Source organism: Taudactylus pleione, unplaced genomic scaffold, assembly GCF_031769625.1.
Source record: "Taudactylus pleione unplaced genomic scaffold, aTauple2 ptg000635l, whole genome shotgun sequence".
In the NCBI taxonomy this organism is placed as follows: Eukaryota; Metazoa; Chordata; class Amphibia; order Anura; family Myobatrachidae; genus Taudactylus; species Taudactylus pleione.
In genome coordinates, this window is record NW_028285037.1 from 1,772,013 (window position 1) to 1,791,997 (window position 19,985).

A 19,985-nucleotide genomic window follows, 5' to 3' on the forward strand; every position below is an offset into this window, starting at 1 on the left:
TCGCTTGTTGTTTTTAACCTTTTACTGCCCGATTTGCGGGCGATTACCAAGTGATGGAGCGATAATGACCATCGTTATCGCTCCATCGCTAGGTTTAATTGCCTAGTGGATGGGCAGCATAAGATGCGCTTAGAGGACTGGATTATATCTCACATCTGTGGGTATAAATGTAGTTTTTATACAGGTCATTGTATATGTCACATGACATCCTCGGTACCAGTGGAAACTTTTTACATAAATTAATAAAATCATGCATATAACTTATCATAGACTTAGAGCCTGATTCACTAATGTACACAAATGCGCATGCAACTGCGGTTACGTACACAGGGCCCGATTCAGCAAGGAAGAATTTGCTCGCAGTTGGCAGATGTTGCGTCTCTGCGCATGTGTCTCAATGCGTATGCGCCAACCAGTTATTGTGATTAAGTAAGGGATCGCACGGCGTATGCAATTAGCACGGAAAGACCTCCGATGCTGATTGACAGGAAGTGCCGATTGTGGGTGGTGGTCGGATGAACACAGGCGTTACAGGGGCGTGCATAATTAAGCTTGTGCGGCGGCATATATTTGCGTCTCGATGTACACAGGAAGCTGCCACAATCCTGCCGCTGGTTAGGGCTCCCACACTTGTGCATATGGGTTCGATGGATCCCGATGTTACCGATGTTTTGCTAGCCTGCGTACTGATCAAGCAATAGAGTAAAGTAGTGTTCACTATAGGTCCGGCGTCAGGCAGGGCGCCGGACCTAGAGCTAGGGCACATCTGCGCGCGCACCTGAAAAGAGGGCATGACCGATGAAGAGGGGGTGTGTCTTTACGACGCGTCCCCTTTTCGCCATTGTTGGGGGCGTGCCTGGTACTTACGGAAATGCCGGGCAGCCCCCAAGCGCCGCGGTCACTGAATAGATGCCGGGCGCATGCGCCAGGCGTCCATTCAACGGCGGTGACCGCTGCTCTGCCGGTTCTCCCACCCGCGGGTGGAGGACAGAACCCACAGGCTGTTTCAGCGGGGCGCCGCACTGGTGGGCAGGGTGCTTTCTGCCCTTCAGAAATAGGGCAGGGCTCAGCACCCCGCGGGAACACGAGAAAAGGGAGGTGGGCTGACTTTATGTATTGCGGGGGGTATGCATCTTGTGTTGCGATTGCCGTGCGTATGCATTCATTAGAATATTCTCGCAGCGGCCAAGTACATGCTATCTCTTCTTTGCGATCCTTGCTGAATCAGGCCCACAGTTCAACTGCGATAGTACGCCAATTCATTGTGAGCGCTATTCCGTCGCAGCACTGCACAAGGACGCTCACTTTACTCAACACACATACGGAATATTTAGCAAGACTGCAAAACCATCGATAACATCGGTACCATGGCAGCCTCGAACACTGGCACAAGCTCTGACCTTACTCAGAAATTGCTAACAACCACGCACGCTATGAGACCACAGGCTGCCTATGGCACTGCATTGGATAATTTATGCATGGCCCTGGCACTCTTACGCTCTGCCGACCCCCCCCCCCCCCATTACTACCCAGAAAAAGCACTTCCTGTCAATCACTCTGTGATGGGTCTGCGTGGTCACTAAGAACGCAGCGGACGGTTCACGCATGCGCAGAGCAAAACAATCGATAAAACACGTGCATAACCGCAGTTGCATACGGTAGAGAATCAGGCGCTTTGCCATTAATCATCAGCTAAGACTTACTGACTTCCTAGTGATTGCTGAATGCTGGTGCTTCTATTGGACTGTGAGGACCCCCATTCATAGGGACTGGCTAATATCACTTGTTATTACTGTCACAGCGCTGCAGGGAATAACACTGTTCCCTCTCTGACTGGATTGGTTCAGGGCGGAAGTGTGATGAGACCAAGTATACAGAGGTGTGATTGGTGTTCATTCTAGCACCCTGCACCAATCACAGCCCACGCAGGTCCTCTCTCCTGCCTGGGGCGTCACACTCTGCTCTGGTGCTTCTAGCACACTCAGCTGATGCAACAAACACCTAGGAGGCAGACCAGAGTGTGCTAGAAGCCCCAGAGCAGAGAGTGACGCCCCATGCGAGAAAGAGGAACTGGACGGGTTGTGACAGGTGCTGGGTGCCTGAATGAAGACTATGGTCATGTAGAGCGTTACAATGGCATAATATCCTCTCTTACTGCTCAGATATCAGCACAGAAGGCATTTACATTACATTGTGCTAAGCGCACGGTCAGCGTGTCAGAACATGCCGCCTATGGTAACGTATGCTGGATGTACAGTGTGACAGACATTTCTAGCTGCGAGTGGCTGCTTGTCACCACCGGGCGGGAATGTTGCAACCTACGTTATATATCTGAACGTCAGCGTCTGGCCTGGGCGAGGACAGCTGCAACCACCGGCTATTCTGCTAGAGTTACATGACAGAACTCCACATAACCCATAGTCACAAATCAGGTCCCACTAACAACACAAAGTAACGCGGCACACACCACACAGTAACCCGGCACACACCACACAGTAACCCGGCACACACCACACAGTAACCCGGCACACACCACACAGTAACCCGGCACACACCACACAGTAACCCGGCACACCACACAGTAACCCGGCACACACCACACAGCAAGCCGGCACACACCACACAGTAACCCGGCACACACCACACAGTAACCCGGCACACACCACACAGTAACCCGGCACACACCACACAGTAACCCGGCACACACCACACAGTAACCCGGCACACACCACACAGTAACCCGGCACACACCACACAGTAACCCGGCACACACCACACAGTAACCAGCACACAGTAACCCGGCACACACCACACAGTAACCCGGCACACACCACACAGTAACCCGGCACACACCACACAGTAACCCGGCACACACCACACAGTAACCCGGCACACACCACACAGCAAGCAGCAAGCCAGCACACAGCAAGCCAGCACACACCACACGGTAACCCGGCACACACCACACAGTAACCAGCACACAGTAACCCGGCACACACCACACACTAACCAGCACACAGTAACCCGGCACACACCACACAGCAACCCGGCACACACCACACAGCAACCCGGCACACACCACACAGCAACCCGGCACACACCACACAGTAACCCGGCACACACCACACAGTAACCCGGCACACAGTAACCCGGCACACAGCACACAGTAACCCGGCACACACCACACAGTAACCAGCACACAGTAACCCGGCACACACCACACAGTAACCAGCACACAGTAACCCGGCACACACCACACAGTAACCAGCACACAGTAACCCGGCACACACCACACAGCAACCAGCACACAGTAACCCGGCACACACCACACAGCAACCCGGCACACACCACACAGCAACCCGGCACACACCACACAGCAACCCGGCACACACCACACAGCAACCCGGCACACACCACACAGCAACCCGGCACACACCACACAGCAACCCGGCACACACCACACAGCAACCCGGCACACACCACACAGCAACCCAGCACACACCACACAGCAACCCAGCACACAGTAACCCAGCACACACCACACAGCAACCCAGCACACACCACACAGTAACCAGCACACAGTAACCCAGCACACACCACACAGCAACCCAGCACACACCACACAGTAACCAGCACACAGCAACCCAGCACACACCACACAGTAACCAGCACACAGTAACCCAGCACACACCACACAGCAACCCAGCACACACCACACAGTAACCCAGCACACACCACACAGCAACCCAGCACACACCACACAGCAACCCAGCACACACCACACAGTAACCAGCACACACCACACAGTAACCAGCACACACCACCACAGCAGAACGTAAGCACCACAGTTATTAGCAATACGGTGACATATTATAATCTAATAAATTATAGGTCACTCTGAGGGCATGTTTATATCTCTGTGTATACAAAATAAATCTCAGCAGGCGTAATAGTGTCTCTAAGGCTGTGCAATGACAAATACAGGGTAACATGATGCTTACATACTGTGTCTGTATTAGCCGTTTCCCCAAATGTGCCATCTCCTTTCCTCTGGCTCCCATAAGGCGATATGCCCATGTGAATAGGTCTTACCCTGAGCAGTGCCCGCACACTAGTTATATAAAACTTCTGCTGGCCGCACGGTTTTATTAACGCTTTCCGTACTAGGTCGCTGTCTCCCCAATCATTGCTGCGCAGGTGTGAACGTGCTACGTTGGTGATTTGCACAAGAGAAGAGCAGCGTGCAGGGATTCGGTTTTGTGGTCTGAGGGTGTCTGGTGACGATATTTATCATAGACTTTGTGCACAGTATGGAGAAAGCGTTTTGTCGCAAAAAAGCGTGTATGAATGGAGAGTGAAGTCGCACAAGAGTCAGCCACGAAGAAGGAGCCGGACGCACGTCCACAACTGATGAGAACACTGAGTGTGCACGTGTACGGATTCTGTTGGATAGACGAGCGACAGTGGATTATGTTGCAAATCGGCCGTGGCTCTGCCTACACAATAATCCATGACAGATGAAGAGGTGAAGACAGCGGAGCATTCGTGGCTCGCAACTCCGCGTAAAACATTTTTTAATGAGGGAATACGAAAGCTTGTTGACAAAGTGTATTGAAGGAAGATTGTGTCGAAAAATAATGTATTTGTCTTTTCTGAAAGTTGATTAAAATAAATTCTACAGCCCTGAGTGCGGATTATATTTGACACACACACACACATATATATATATATATATATATATATACTTATATACACACACACACACACACATTATATATATTATATATACACACACGCACCCATTCCATGCCAGTCAGCAGTTTAAACACGGAGTATCTGAACCTCAATCTGGTTACAGGTACCCAGCCCAGCGTAACATTGGTATGAATGGATATACAGTGCAGGAGCGAGGTCTCCCCTTACACAATACCTCATAACACTCACTGTTCCTAAAGGTGGGTGCACACAGTACGATGTAGTGAACGATCCAATCTCGTTAGCGATCTCCCTTGAACTCTCCCGGCAGCTCCTGTGCACCAGACCTATCGTGCACGATCTAATGATTTACATATTCATTAGATTGTGTGCGATAGCAGAGAGACGCACGGACGGATCAGGGAGATCAGCGATATATGCATCTGTCTGTAATAAAAATAAAGAGACAGATGCACGGACGGATCAAGGAGATCCGTCTGTGCTTCTGTGTTTAAAAACAATGAAAACCTCTGTTTAAAAATAGAAAAAAAGGCGTGCCCCCCCCTTCACCCACCAAAAGAATAACCAGCCCCGGGCTTTGGAGCCCCAGTACTGGTTGTGCTAAAACAGGATTTTGGTACTTACCGTTAAATCCCTCTCTCCGATTCCACAGGGGACACTGGAGTCTCAGTACAGTGGGGTATAGATGTGGGATAACCGGGAGCTGGCACTTTAATACATTTGAATAGAAGCTAGCTCCTCCCCCTCTATACCCCCCTAAAGGTCACTCTAAATAAACTGTGCCCGAGGAGAGCTGGAAATAGAATAATAGAGGAGAAGAGAAGCTAGAACATACATAAACAACAAGCAAATATGCAAACAAATCAAGGAGACCTTGAAGAAAAAACTGACTGTCCATACCTGGCAGAACAATAACCAATGCAGGAGGAACAGCGCCGGGTGGGCGTCCAGTGTCCCCTGTGGAATCGGAGAAAGGGATTTATCGGTAAGTACCAAAATCCTGTTGTTTTCGCCTTCATCCACTAGGTTACGCTGGAGCCGCAGTACAGTGGGGACGTCCCAGAGCTCCCGTTCCGGGTGGGAGAGCGCTGAGAACCCTGCAAAACAGCACGGCCATACTGTGGAGCAGATGCCGCAAACGTGTCAAAACGGTAAAACTTTGCAAAAGTATGCTGGCCTGACCACGTGGCCGCCCAACAAAGCTGGGTCAGGGAAACCCCGCGGGCAGCCGTCCATGAAGGACCCACCGAGCGCGTAGAATGCACTGTGATTGAAGTAGGTGATGCTTTGATGCAGCCAGATGGATTCGTCTGACAATCAGACAAGCCTATCTAGAAATAGTAGCCTTAGAAGCCCGCCAGCCTGGCCGCGCCATATCATATCGAACAAACAGCGTATCAGACTTCCGGAGGGATGCCGTCCTATCAACATAAATCTGAAGAGCCCGGACAACGTCTAGGGATCTGGAAGCCGAAGAATCCACTTTAAACACCGGAACCACGATCGGTTGGTTGATGTGAAACGCCGATACTACCTTACCGAAAAAGGATAACTTTGTGCGTACCTCAGCCCTATCCTCATGAAAAATGAGGTAAGGCGGCCGACAAGAAAGTGCCCCTAGCTCAGACACACGCCTAGCAGAGGCGAGCGCCAACAGGAGAACCACTTTCCATGATAAAAATTTTAATTCCACTGTCTGTAAAGGTTCAAATAGGGAAGATTGGAGAAAGGAGAGGACCAAATCCAAATCCCATGGGGCCGTAGGAGGTACAAACGGAGGTTGTAATCTGACAACCCCCTGTAGAAAAGTCTGGACATCCGGTAATCATGCTAGTCGCTTTTGAAAGAAAATTGACAAAGCCGATACTTGAACTCTTAAAGATCCCAGACGAAGACCTGCTGCTAAACCAGCCTGTAGAAAAAGAAGCAGCCTGGCTAAGTTGAATTCTGAGGGTGGCGCACCCTTGTGTTCACACCAAGAGACATATGCCTTCCATATGCGATGACAGTGCCGACGCTGAATCAGTTGTTGGAAGACCTGTGGATTGAGCATCCACTCTCCCGGATGAATGTCCTGTTATCTGAGGTAATCGGCCTCCCAATTTTCTACCCCTGGTATGAAAATTGCTGATATCGCTACCGCATATTCCTCTGCCCAGAGAAGAATGCGGCTTACCTCCCTCATGGCAGACAGACTCTTGGTACCGCCCTGTTTGTTGATGTACGCCACAGCCGTGGTGTTGTCGGATTGCACTCTGATGGCCTGGCCCGTCAAAGGAGGATGTGCCACCTGAAGAGCGTAGACACGGCCCTTAGCTGCAGAATGTTTATGGGCAGTACTGCCTCCAGCCGAGTCCAGCGGCCCTGAAAGTGGCTTCCCTGAGTCACTGCCCCCCATCCTCTCAGACTGGCATCTGTGCTGAGGAGAATCCATTCCCACAATGCAAACCTCTTGCCTGCCAATAGGTGAGAGGAATTCAGCCACCAAAGGAGAGATGTCCGAGTCCTGGGTGACAGTTAAATTCACTGGTGAAGGAAGAGGTGGGACCCTGACCACTGAGAGAGGAGGTCCAGTTGGAATGGACGGGCATGGAACCTCTCGTATTGGATGGACTCGAAGGACGCAACCATCTTTCCAAGAAGGCGAATACACAGGTACACTGACACCCTGCGATGTCGCAGTATCAATCACACCATGTGTTGGATGGAGGTGACTTTTTCCTGCGGAAGAAATACCTTCTGCTCTACTGTGTCCAAAATCATCCCTAGGAAAGGCAGACGATGTGTAGGCTGCAGATGAAATTTTTGGTAATTCAGGATTCAGAGTTGCAACAGTAGACTCTGTGTTACCTGGATGTCCTGCAGTAATTGCGAGACTGACGGAGCCTTGAGGAGTAGGTCATCCAAGTAAGGGACGATAGTAACCCCTTGTATCTGAAGGGCCATCATTACTGCCATGACCTTCGTGAACACTCTTGGTGCTGATGAAAGACCGAAAGATAAGGCCTGGAATTGAAAATCAGAGGCCCGCACTGTGAACCAAAGGAATGCCTGAGGAGGCCAAATGGGTATGTGGAGATAAGCATCCTTTATGTCCAAGGATACAAGAAACTCGCCCCTCTCTAGCCCTGAAATGACAGATTGCAGGGACTCCATCTTGAACTTGAAAGTCCGCAAATAAGGATTGAGATGTTTCAAGTTCAGAATGGGTCTCACCGAGCCGTCTGGCTTGGGAACCACAAACAAGCTGGAATAAAAACCCTGACCCTGCTGGTGGATAGGGACATACACTATTACTCGAGGAGACAGTAGCTTTTCTATTGCCTCCTGTATAACAAGCCGTTTGTCCGCAGATGCCGGCAAACCAGTTGTGAAAAAACGAGGAGGATGTTGGATCTGAAAATCCAGCTTCAACCCCTGAATAATGATGTTCCGGACACACGCGTCAAGGCAAGACTTGATCCAAACTTCTTTGAAATTGCAAAGGCGAGCTCCCACCCTGGGGTCCCCCAGGAGAGAAGGGAGCACGTCATGCTGGAGGCTTAACTGAAGCCTTATCCTGCTGGGAGGAGGATGCAGTGGCTCTACCCCTGCCTCTGGAACCACGGGAGACAGTGGGAGCGCCTCTGCCACAGTCCCTGACTCTCTCTGGAATACGAAAGGACGGTCCGGCAAAGGGCTTCCTGGGGAGAGGAGCAGCAGATGGTAGATAAGTGGACTTGCCACCTGTGGCTTGAGATATTCACTTATCCAGTTTCGTTCCAAACAGAGCTTCTCCTGTGAATGGAAGCGCTCTTGGATTCCGCATCCGCCTGCCACTGTCGCAGCCACAGGGCTCTGAGGGCTGAGACAGCCAAGGCCGAGGATCTAGAGGAAAGACTACAAATATCCTTAGAAGCCTCTCCAAGAAAAGCAGCAGACTCTGCAATTTGTTCCGCTAGAGGAACCAGATCCTCCGCTGGAGCCCCAGTCTTAATGCTCTCAGCGAGCTGCGTAGCCCATACTTCCACCGCCTTGTTGACCCAACAGCTGAATAATGCGAGTCGAAAAAGAGACACCCCTGCTACAGTGTACATTGACTTCAAGGTAGTTTCTAACTTCACGTCAGAAGGCTCCTTTAAAGACACTGCACCTGGAACAGGGAGCACTGTCTTTTTTGAAAGACGTGACACTGAAGGGTCCACTGACGGAGGTGTTTTGCATAAACGCCTGCTTACTGCGGGAAAGGGATAGTATGATAAAAGCTTTCTAGAAATCTGAAACCTTTTATCAGGGTGTTTCCACGGTGAGGTAAGGATCTTGTCCAATTCCTCAGACACTGGAAAGAAGGCTGCCAGTCTTTGCTGTTTATTAAAAATAGACGGCCTAACCTCTACAGGATCCCTGTCCTCAACATGTAACACCTGGCGTATCACTGCAATCAACGCCTCTACCCCCTGATATACAGGCTCTGCCTCCTCTGGCACCTGATCCTCTATAGGGTCCTGTACATCCCCTTCCTCCGTATCAGGCATGTCGTCCTCTTCCGGATCATCCCACATTAGAGGATTCAGTATAAGTCTCCTGGTAGGGACACTAGAGGATGCCACAGGAGGAACCTGGGCTGACATAACCCTTGTGAGCCCTTCTACAGACTTGGCTAAAGACCGCGCCAAGTCTGGTACAGAGAAGGCAGACCTCTGAGATCTTTCAGCCTCTCTTGCCCTGCGAGAAGCTTCCAGCTCTGCAGACATTTCAGACATGACTATGTAATTTGATCAGTCCATGAATTTTGTGTAGATGCTGCAGTCTGTGTCTCTGAAACACACTTCTCACACAACAGGGAACTGGATGATAGTCCCTGTGTAAACTTCTCTGCACAATTCTTACAGGAGAAAGTTTTTTGTGCAGCTTTAGATCCCTTAGATGTCATTCTACCACTTCACTGTACACAGACACACAGAGAAAAGTAGTGATACAATCAAACACACACACAGAGACTGTTTGAAGAAGAGATAAGGGCATAGAGGGAGATTATGCTATCAACCCCAACCAGCTCTGCTTCAGAGACCAGCGCTATTAACACAATATAATGCTGTAAACACAGTCCGACCTGGTCTTCACAAGTCTATCCCCACTGTGCAGGCACAATCTGGGCAGACAGGTCTCTCTCTATCTGCATGTGTCAGCAGCCTTGTGTTTGTAAAATGGCCACCAGCCTCCTTCTGGAATCGCTGGGGGTGCTGGGAGGCAGGAGCAGAACTGCGTGTTAGGCTCAGCCCCCTCTGTTCTGGCACCTTTCAGCGCTGCTGCTTAGTGCTTTTAATGCCCGCCTGTCATTTCCTCCTGGTCACCCTGCTACTCAGACTGCCAGGAGTCACTAACCTTCTGCTGCCAAATGCTGCCCGCGGCGGGCTTGCTAATAGGGGAGTGCGACGAATGCAGCATGCAGCGTCTCTGTAGCTGAAGACCCCAGCGCGCGCTGCAAGCAGCATCGGTGAGGTCTCTTGGCAGCTCCAATGAAGCAGACAGGCAGGGGCAGTGAGCTGTCTGATCCTCATGCTGATCAAGGACCCACTGAATTTTTTGCAGAGAGCTTTGTATGTGACCAACTCCCTTGGCACAAAATTAAGACTGACCTGTAGGGGGGGTATAGAGGGGGAGTAGCTGGATACTATTCAAATTTATTAAAGTGCCAGCTCCCAGTAATCCCACATCTATACCCCTACTGTACTGAGACTCCAGTGTCCCCGAGTGGATGAAGGAGAAATACAGGGGACAAATGACATAGGGGCTCTGTGTATTAAGCACAACCTCCACTGGGCTAATCAGAACCAGCCCTGGTTGCCAAAATACAGGGGACAAACAACGTAGGATTCCTCTGTACTAAGCGGAACCAGCACTGGGCTCTGATCCGGTCCTGCAAATACAGGGGACAAAGTGCAGGGTTCCCCTGTCATTTCCATAACCAGCACCAAACTTTTACTAGCAGGAGGTAATGGCACAGCCAGGGGAACCCTTTCACCTGGAGCGGTGGGTGCCGGGTTGATAGTGTAATAGTGTAGTGCAAATTAAAGAGTTAATATTTTATCTTTTGCTGTGGAACTACAGGTCCCAGCAAGCCTCTCCCGCTTACTGGTAGTTGGAGAACTGGAAGTACCAGCACAATGTGTGGCATATTGTAAACGACAGGTTGAGATCTTTCTGCATGTTCAAGAGATCAACGACAGCGCACAACGACAGCGCGTCATGCCCGCACACGGCACTTTTTAAACGATATGTTGTTCCAATCGGACGAAAACTGCCATATCGTTTATAGAATCGTACCGTGTATGGGGGCATTAAGCGCGTGTCTGGAAATACCACAGCTCCATGACAGCCACCTCGGATGTCTCCTAGATCAGCTCGCTCCTCATGGAACCCAAACAGTACGTGTTTTCCAGCTATCCTCAGGAATAATTACCACCACCTGAAACACTGATAGGTGACCCCCCCAATATAATACACACACTGATAGGTGACCCCCCCCAATATAATACACACACTGATAGGTGACCCCCCCATATAATACATACACTGATAGGTGACCCCCCCCATATAATACACACACTGATAGGTGACCCCCCCCATATAATACACACACTGATAGGTGACACCCCCCATATAATATACACACTGATATACACACACTGATAGGTGACCCCCCCATATAATACACACACTGATAAGTGACCCTCCCCTATATAATACACACACTGATATACACACACTGATAGGTGACGCCCCTCCATATAATACACACACTGATAGGTGACCCCCCCATATAATACACACACTGATAGGTGACCCCCCCATATAATACACACACTGATAGGTGACCCCCCCATATAAAACATACACTGATAGGTGACCCCCCCCCATATAACACACACACTGATAGGTGACCGCCCCCATATAATACATACACTGATAGGTGACACCCCCCATATAATACACACACTGATAGGTGGCCCTACCCATATAATACACACACTGATAGGTGACCCCCCCCCATATAAAACATACACTGATAGGTGACCCTCCCCCATATAATACATACACTGATAGGTGACACCCCCCATATAATACACACACTGATAGGTGACCCCCCCATATAATACACACACTGATATACACACACTGATAGGTGACCCCCCCATATAATACACACACTGATATACACACACTGATAGGTGACGCCCCTCCATATAATACACACACTGATAGGTGACCCCCCCATATAATACATACACTGATAGGTGACACCCCCCATATAATACACACACTGATAGGTGACCGCCCCCCATATAATACACACACTGATAGGTGACCCTCCCCCATATAATACACACACTGATAGGTGACCCTCCCCATATAATACACACACTGATAGGTGACCCCCCCCATATAATACACAAACTGATAGGTGACCGCCCCCATATAATACATACACTGATAGGTGACACCCCCCATATAATACACACACTGATAGGTAGCCCTACCCATATAATACACACACTGATAGGTGACCCCCCCCATATAATACACACATTGAAAGGTGACCCCCCCATATAATACACACACTGATAGGTGACCCCCCCATATAATACATACACTGATAGGTGACCGCCCCATATAATACACACATTGAAAGGTGACCCCCCCATATAATACACACACTGATAGGTGACCCCCCCATATAATACATACACTGATAGGTGACCCCCCCCATATAATACACACATTGAAAGGTGACAATCCCCCATATAATACACACACTGATAGGTGGCCCCCCCCCCCCATATAACACACACACTGATAGGTGACCCCCCCATATAATACACACACTGATAGGTGACCCCCCCATATAATACATACACTGATAGGTGACCCTCCCCATATAATACACACACTGATAGGTGACCCCCCCATATAATACATACACTGATAAGTGACCCCCCCCATATAATACATACACTGATAGGTGACCGCCCCATATAATACACACACTGATAGGTGACCGCCCCCCCCATATAATACATACACTGATATACACACACTGATAGGTGACCGCCCCATATAATACACACACTGATAGGTGACCCCCCCCCCCCATATAATACACACACTGATAGGTGACCCCCCCCCCCATATAATACACAAACTGATAGGTGACACCCCCCATATAATACACAAACTGATAGGTGACCCCCCCCCCATATAACACACACACTGATAGGTGACCCCCCCATATAACACACACACTGATAGGTGACCCCCCCATATAATACATACACTGATAGGTGACCCCCACCCAAGTAACATGCCACCACACAGGGCAGCGACCACATGACAGGTAAGTCACCCCAATAACATGCCCCCACCCCACAGCTCAGGCTCACGGCGATAAGAAAAAGTCGGAGTCTCACCTGTCCCTCAGCAGCTCCCGGCCACCATCTTCATCTGATCTGTAGGTGCAGGCTCACGGACCACCCACTCCCATATGCGCATGCGTGGAATCTGTGGCATGCCGGGAAATGTAGTTCTAGGAGCAATTACAGAATGACCGAGAGGAAAGACGGGAATTGTAGTTTATTGGCTTCCGTCGTTGCTGACTCTGCCTGTCTGAGAACTACAACTCCCGGCGGCCTGTGCGGTGTGATCGTGTCATCAGCCAGACAGGAGAGACTGGTGATAACGCTGCCACCTGCCGGCTGCCGGGGGAATTGACATTTCAACAGCATCATACTAGATAGCTACTATATTTACACTATACAGTGCCCTTACACTATATACTGCCCTTTTATTATATACTGCCATTATACTATATATACTGCCCTTTTATTATGTGCTGCCCTTACACTATACAGTGCCCTTACACTATATACTGCCCTTTTATTATATACTGCCATTATACTATATATACTGCCCTTTTATTATGTGCTGCCCTTACACTATACAGTGCCCTTACACTATATACTGCCCTTTTATTATATACTGTCCTTACACTATATACTGCCCTTTTATTATATACTGCCATTATACTATATATACTGCCCTTTTATTATGTGCTGCCCTTACACTATACAGTGCCCTTACACTATATACTGCCCTTTTATTATATACTGTCCTTACACTATATACTGCCCTTTTATTATATACTGCCCTTACACTATACAGTGCCCTTTTATTATATACTGCCCTTACACTATAAACTGCCCTTTTATTATATACTGCCCTTACACTATACAGTGCCCTTTTATTATATACTGCCCTTACACTATATACTGCCCTTTTATTATATGCTGTCTTTACACTATATACTGCCCTTTTATTATATACTGCCCTTACACTATATACTGCCCTTTTATTATATACTGTCCTTACACTATATACTGCCCTTTTATTATATACTGCCCTTACACTATAAACTGCCCTTTTATTATATACTGCCCTTACACTATATACTGCCCTTTTATTATATGCTGTCTTTACACTATATACTGCCCTTTTATTATATACTGCCCTTACACTATATACTGCCCTTTTATTATATGCTGTCTTTACACTATATACTGCCCTTTTATTATATACTGCCCTTACACTATATAATGCCCTTTTATTATATACTGCCCTTACACTATACAGTGCCCTTTTATTATATACTGCGCTTACACTATATACTGCCCTTTTATTATATACTGGCCTTACACTAAAAACTGCCCTTTTATTATATACTGCCCTTTTATTATATACTGCCCTTACACTATATACTGCCCTTTTATTATATACTGCCCTTACACTATATACTGCCCTTTTATTATATGCTGTCTTTACACTATATACTGCCCTTTTATTATATACTGCCCTTACACTATATACTGCCCTTTTATTATATACTGCCCTTACACTATATACTGCCCTTTTATTATATGCTGTCTTTACACTATATACTGCCCTTTTATTATATACTGCCCTTACACTATATACTGCCCTTTGATTACATACTGCACTTACACTACATACTGCCCTTTTATTATATACTGCCCTTACACTATATACTGCCCTTTTATTATATACTGCCCTTACACTATATACTGCCCCTTTATTATATGCTGTCCTTTTATTATATGCTGTCTTTACACTATATACTGCCCTTTTATTATATACTGCCCTTACACTATATACTGCCCTTTTATTATATACTGCCCTTACACTACATACTGCCGTTTTATTATATACTGCCCTTACACTATAGATTGTCCTTTTATTATATGCTGTCCTCTTATTATATACTGCCCTTACACTATATAATGCCCTTTTATTATATGCTGTCTTTACACTATATACTGCCCTTTATTATATACTGCCCTTACACTATATACTGCCCCTTTATTATATGCTGCCCTTTTATTATATGCTGTCTTTACACTATATACTGCCCCTTTATTATATACTGCCCTTACACTATATACTGCCCTTTGATTACATACTGCACTTACACTACATACTGCCCTTTTATTATATACTGCCCTTACACTATATACTGCCCTTTTATTATATACTGCCCTTACACTATATACTGCCCCTTTATTATATGCTGTCCTTTTATTACATGCTGTCTTTACACTATATACTGCCCTTTTATTATATACTGCCCTTACACTATATACTGCCCTTACACTACATACTGCCGTTTTATTATATACTGCCCTTACACTATAGATTGTCGTTTTATTATATGCTGTCCTCTTATTATATACTGCCCTTACACTATATAATGCCCTTTTATTATATGCTGTCTTTACACTATATACTGCCCTTTTATTATATACTGCCCTTACACTATATACTGCCCCTTTATTATATGCTGCCCTTTTATTATATGCTGTCTTTACACTATATACTGCCCCTTTATTATATGCTGCCCTTTTATTATATGCTGTCTTTACACTATATACTGCACTTTTATTATATGCTGTCTTTACACTATATACTGCACTTTTATTATATGCTGTCCTTATATTATATGCTGTCTTTACACTATATACTGCCCTTTTATTATATACTGCCCATACACTATATACTGCCCTTTTATTATATACTGCCCTTACACTATATACTGCCCCTTTATTATATGCTGTCTTTACACTATATTCTGCACTTTTATTATATGCTGTTTTTACAATATATGCTGCCCTTTTATTATATGCTGTCTTTACACTATATACTGCACTTTTATTATATGCTGTCCTTTTATTATATGCTGTCTTTACACTATATACTGCCCTTTTATTATATACTGCCATTACACTATATACTGCCCTTTTATTATATACTGCCCTTACACTATATACTGCACTTTTATTATATGCTGTCTTTACACTATATACTGCACTTTTATTATATGCTGTCCTTTTATTATATGCTGTCTTTACACTATATACTGCCCTTTTATTATATACTGCCATTACACTATATACTGCCCTTTTATTATATACTGCCCTTACACTATATACTGCCCCATTATTATATACTGCCCTTACACTATATACTGCCCTTTTATTATATCCTGTCTTTACACTATATACTGCACTTTTATTATATGCTGTCTTTACACTATATACTGCCCTTTTATTATATACTGTCCTTACACTATATACTGCCCTGTGATTATATACTGCCCTTACACTATATACTCCCCTTTTATTATATACTGTCCTTTTATTATATACTGCCCTTACACTATATACTTCCCTTTTATTATATACTGTCCTTACACTATATACTGCCCTTTTATTATATACTGCCCTTACACTATATACTGCCCTTTTATTATATACTGCCCTTACACTACATACTGCCGTTTTATTATATACTGCCCTTACACTATAGATTGTCCTTTTATTATATGCTGTCCTCTTATTATATACTGCCCTTACACTATATAATGCCCTTTTATTATATGCTGTCTTTACACTATATACTGCCCTTTTATTATATACTGCCCTTACACTATATACTGCCCCTTTATTATATGCTGCCCTTTTATTATATGCTGTCTTTACACTATATACTGCCCCTTTATTATATGCTGCCCTTTTATTATATGCTGTCTTTACACTATATACTGCACTTTTATTATATGCTGTCTTTACACTATATACTGCACTTTTATTATATACTGCCCATACACTATATACTGCCCTTTTATTATATACTGCCCTTACACTATATCCTGCCCCTTTATTATATGCTGTCTTTACACTATATTCTGCACTTTTATTATATGCTGTTTTTACAATATATACTGCCCTTTTATTATATACTGCCATTACACTATATACTGCCCTTTTATTATATACTGCCCTTACACTATATACTGCCCCATTATTATATACTGCCCTTACACTATATACTGCCCTTTTATTATATCCTGTCTTTACACTATATACTGCACTTTTATTATATGCTGTCTTTACACTATATACTGCCCTTTTATTATATACTGCCCTTACACTATATACTGCCCTGTGATTATATACTGCCCTTACACTATATACTCCCCTTTTATTATATACTGTCCTTTTATTATATACTGCCCTTACACTATATACTTCCCTTTTATTATATACTGTCCTTACACTATATACTGCCCTTTTATTATATACTGCCCTTACACTATATACTGCCCTTTTATTATATGCTGTCTTTACACTATATACTGCCCTTTTATTATATACTGCCCTTATACTATATACTGCCCTTTTATTATATGCTGTCTTTACACTATATACTGCCCTTTTATTATATGCTGTCCTTTTATTATATGCTGTCTTTACACTATATACTGCCCTTTTATTATATACTGTCTTTACACTGTATACTGCACTTTTATTATAAACTGTCCTTACACTATATACTGCCCTTTTATTATATGCTGTCCTTACACTATATACTGCCCTTTTATTATATGCTGTCTTTACACTATATACTGCACTTTTATTATATGCTGTCTTTACACTATATACTGTCCTTACACTATATACTGCACTTTCATTATATACTGTCCTTTTATTATATACTGCCCTTACACTATATACTGCCTTTTTATTATATGCTGTCCTTTTATTATATGCTGTCTTTACACTATATACTGCCCTTTTATTATATACTGCCCTTACACTATAAACGGCACTTTTATTATATGCTCTCTTTACACTATATACTGCACTTTTATTATGTATTGTCCTTACACTATATACTGCACTTTTATTATATACTGTCCTTACACTATATACTGCCCTTTTATTATATACTGTCCTTGTACAATTTGCTGTCCTTACACTATATACTGCTCTTTTATTATATACTGTCCTTACACTTTATACTGCCCTTTTATTATATACTGTCCTTACACTATATACTGCCCTTTTATTATATACTGTCCTTGTACAATTTGCTGTCCTTACACTATATACTGCTCTTTCATTATATACTGTCCTTTTATTATATGCTGTCTTTACACTATATACTGCCCTTTTATTATATACTGCCCTTACACTATATACTGCCCTTTTATTATATGCTGTCTTTACACTATATACTGCCCTTATATTATATACTTCCCTTACACTATATACTGCCCTTTTATTATATACTGCCCCTTTATTATATACTGCCCTTACACTATATACTGCCTTTTTATTATATGCTGCCCTTACACTATATACTGCCCTTTTATTATATACTGTGCTTTTATTATATTCTGCCCTTACACTATATACTGCCCTTTTATTATATACTGTCCTTACACTATATACTGCCCTTTTATTATATGCTGTCCTTATACTATATATTGCTGTTTTATTATATACTGTCCTTACACTATATACTGCCCTTAAACTATATACTTCCCTTTTATTATATACTGTCCTTACACTATATACTGCCCTTTTATTATATACTGCCCTTACACTATATACTGCCCTTTTATTATATGCTGTCTTTACACTATATACTGCCCTTTTATTATATACTGCCCTTACACTATATACTGCCCTTTTATTATATGCTGTCTTTACACTATATACTGCCCTTTTATTATATGCTGTCCTTTTATTATATGCTGTCTTTACACTATATACTGCCCTTTTATTATATACTGTCTTTACACTGTATACTGCACTTTTATTATAAACTGTCCTTACACTATATACTGCCCTTTTATTATATGCTGTCCTTACACTATATACTGCCCTTTTATTATATGCTGTCTTTACACTATATACTGCACTTTTATTATATGCTGTCTTTACACTATATACTGTCCTTACACTATATACTGCACTTTTATTATATACTGTCCTTTTATTATATACTGCCCTTACACTATATACTGCCTTTTTATTATATGCTGTCCTTTTATTATATGCTGTCTTTACACTATATACTGCCCTTTTATTATATACTGTCTTTACACTATATATTGCCCTTTTATTATATACTGCCCTTACACTATAAACGGCACTTTTATTATATGCTGTCTTTACACTATATACTGCACTTTTATTATGTATTGTCCTTACACTATATACTGCACTTTTATTATATACTGTCCTTACACTATATACTGCCCTTTTATTATATACTGTCCTTGTACAATTTGCTGTCCTTACACTATATACTGCTCTTTCATTATATACTGTCCTTACACTATATACTGCCCTTTTATTATATACTGTCCTTTTATTATATGCTGTCTTTACACTATATACTGCCCTTTTATTATATACTGCCCTTACACTATATACTGCCCTTTTATTATATGCTGTCTTTACACTATATACTGCCCTTATATTATATACTTCCCTTACACTATATACTGCCCTTTTATTATATACTGCCCCTTTATTATATACTGCCCTTACACTATATACTGCCTTTTTATTATATGCTGTCTTTACACTATATACTGCACTTTTATTATGTATTGTCCTTACACTATATACTGCACTTTTATTATATACTGTCCTTACACTATATACTGCCCTTTTATTATATACTGTCCTTGTACAATTTGCTGTCCTTACACTATATACTGCACTTTTATTATATACTGCCCTTACACTATATACTGCCTTTTTATTATATGCTGTCTTTACACTATATACTGCTCTTTTATTATATACTGTCCTTACACTTTATACTGCCCTTTTATTATATACTGTCCTTACACTATATACTGCCCT

The 19,985-nt window shown here is 44.0% G+C and overlaps 1 protein-coding gene across 2 annotated transcripts in view; it reads right to left on the reverse strand.

Annotated features, from left to right (window-relative positions):
• FHIP1B (FHF complex subunit HOOK interacting protein 1B) overlaps positions 1-13,246 on the reverse strand; it is a 97,278-nt gene extending 84,032 nt beyond the window's left edge. For both annotated transcript variants that reach the window (XM_088454935.1, XM_088454933.1), the window contains exon 1: positions 13,164-13,246. The gene's annotated coding sequence lies outside the window, so the exon portion shown is untranslated. The remainder of the gene's footprint in view (positions 1-13,163) is intronic.
• Between the last annotated feature and the right edge of the window lie 6,739 nt (positions 13,247-19,985).